This window comes from Mastomys coucha, unplaced genomic scaffold (genome assembly GCF_008632895.1).
Source record: "Mastomys coucha isolate ucsf_1 unplaced genomic scaffold, UCSF_Mcou_1 pScaffold3, whole genome shotgun sequence".
In the NCBI taxonomy this organism is placed as follows: domain Eukaryota; kingdom Metazoa; phylum Chordata; class Mammalia; order Rodentia; family Muridae; genus Mastomys; species Mastomys coucha.
Window position 1 is genome coordinate 8,801,040 of NW_022196909.1, and position 3,023 is coordinate 8,804,062.

Below are 3,023 nucleotides of genomic sequence, written 5' to 3' on the forward strand. Positions count from 1 at the left end.
AATCCGCCTGCCTCTGCCTCCCAAGTGCTAGGATTAAAGGCGTGCGCCACCACCGCCCGGCCCTGCCTGGTTCTCTTAATCTGTACAGCGGCTCACAATACAGGCCAAAATACCTACTGATTCTCATTCTTCCTGGATCATAGTTCTTTAGTCAAACCCCTCTCTTTCCCACCAGACAGGGTAAAGAGGGTGGGGAGTTACATATTGTTGCTAGAGTTCTCTACCTAAAATGCTCGCCTTAACTCTGTTAACAGTTCTTGTTGCCCACAGGCTGAAATGAAAGCATTTGAGCGAGGAAGTCCTAGGCAGGTGATCCAGGTTTAGCTCCATCCCTGCGGTCCATCAGCACAGTAACATAAGTTTCAAGCAACTCAGAAACACAAGTTTCAAGCAACTGGAGCACACAGCTGCAGCCATAAGACAAGAGGCCTTCCTTCTTGTAGCTGCAGCTACCCACTCCTAGGATGCTGGAAGCTGCCAAGGAATCCTGCTCATCCTTTAAGACCTCCTGGGAGAAGTTTCTGATTCACCTCTAAGCCCTGCAGACAGCTTCATTTTAATGTTCCCCCTAAATACCACTGCAGCGGCTCCTGTAAGCTTGATTTATTTAGTCCCGCTATACACAATTTTTTTTTTTTTCAAATCATTTGCTTTAATTTTGTGTATGTGTCTAGGCATACCTGTGGAGGTCAAAGGACAACCTGGGAAGTCTCTTCTACTATGTGGGTCCTCAGGGTTGATAGTAAGCATCTTTACCTGATTCAGGCTGGGGTGTCTTAAGTCACTTGTTCTATTGCTGTGAGGAGATACCCATGACCAAGGCAACATACAGAAGAAAGCGTTTGACTGCGGGCTTGCTTGCAGTTTTAGAGAGTTAGGCCATTGCATCGTGGCAGGAAGCAGACAGGTGTGGTGATAGAGCAGGAGCTGAGAGCTTTACATCCTAATCCACAGGCAGAGAGACGGAGAGATAGTGATAGAAAGACAGACAGGCAGACAGACAGACAGACAGACACACACACACACACACACACACACACACAAAGACACTGGGCATGGCATGGGCTTTCAAAACCTCAAAGCTGACCCCCAGTGACACCTCTTCCAACAAGGCCACGCCTCCTAAATCTTCTATAAGCAGTACACTAACTAGGGACTAGACGTAGAAATATATGCACCCATGGTGACATTCTCACTCAGACCACAACGTGATGATGATAACTCCATAGTCTCAGACCTTTGAACACGTGCCCCCCCACCCGCTCCCTCCCCCGCTGGGGCACTGTTTGGAGAGGTTTAGGAGGTACATGCAGTCTTGATACAATGTCACTGGAGGTGGGCTCCAAGAGTGTAAAGACTTCCATAACTCCCACTTCACTCTCAGCTTGTGCTCACTGTTTAAGATGTGCGTTCTCAGCATCTGCTCCAGCCTGCTGCTGCCTCCCCTGCCACTGTGGATTCTAGCCCTCTGGAACCATAAACACAAATAGCCTCGTCTATCCCTTGCCTTGATCACGGTGTCTTACCACAGCAACACCTGCTGAACCATCTTGCTGGATGGCCTGACAATGGTTTTGTTTTGTTTTGTTTTTTCATCCTATTCTTTTTTCTCTTTCTTTTTTAAATTAATTAATTTTTTTACACTCCATATTTATCCCCCCTCCCTTGTCCACCCTCCAAGTGTTCCACATCCCCACCTCCTGTCTCCACAGGGATGCCCCCACTCCTCCACCCTCACATCCTATTCTTGAGCACAACAATATATCCTGCCTCTTGCTTTATTCCAGTGCCTACTGCAATGACTTATTAATAGCCTTTCTTTTGATTTGTTATTATGGTACATCTGCTACCAGTGATAGGAGCCAGGAGAATCAATCTCTCTCTCTCTCTCTGGGATGTCTCTGGGTTGACAGAATCCTTGCTTGCTTCGAACACACCAGGCCCTGGGTTTGCTCTCCAGCACCACAAACTCCTGGCATGGTGGCACATGCTGGTACTTTCAGCAGGGAGGCAAGAGGATCAGAACTTTAAGGCCATTCTCTGGTATAATGCAAGTATGTTTCCTAGTGTGTTGGAGACTAGCCTGAGCTACATGAGGCTTGTCTCCAAAAAGAAAAATACCCATATGTACTAATATTATATAATATATGTATCTATTATAATATATCATACATCATATAATATACAATATAAATAAAACATTACAATATATTATAATATACCATAACATAATATAAAATACTACATGTTACATATCACACATTACATGTTATATATTAACATTACATATTATATATTACATACTATGTCACAATATGTTATGTAATATATGGTATAATGATTATATATTATATATACAAAATATTATAATATAGTAGGGTATGCTCAAATGTATGTATTAGGTAGGGTTTCTATTGTGATAAAACACTTTGCCCAGATCTGAGCTGTACACAGTTGTCACTAGTCAGATATTTACATTTAAATTAAGTGACACTGGAAAATCAGTTCTATCATCGTAGTAGCTACAATTCAGGGGTTCAGCTGCTACATGTTGATAGTAGCTTCCCTATTAACTAAGACGTGGACTATTCATCACCCCAGGAAGTTCTGTTCGGGTAGACAGTTGGGAATTAAAATCAATCAATCAATCAATCAATCAATCAATCAATCAAGCCTGGGAGCCACAAGTTCCAAAGCCAGAACTGCTAACAGATGTTATCCACTCTCCAGAGAAGATGAGGACAAACTTACTAACTCGGAGCCCAAGAACACCTGCTCCAACCATCCATCTACCGGGTTATTCTGGGAGCTCACTCGGCAGTCATCTCCCTGGTGGAGCAAAGGCCACAGGCTCCTGGAAGGCGGGGAACCGTAGGGTGCGGAGCGTGCGGGACCGAGGCCGGGGATGCCCCGGAGTCGCTGCAGCTCGGCGGACGCCCGTGCGGGGCGCGCTCACACCCGCGCGCCTCCGAGGCAGGTGGGCGGGGCCGTGACGCACGCACCTCGTGACCCCACTCAGGGCC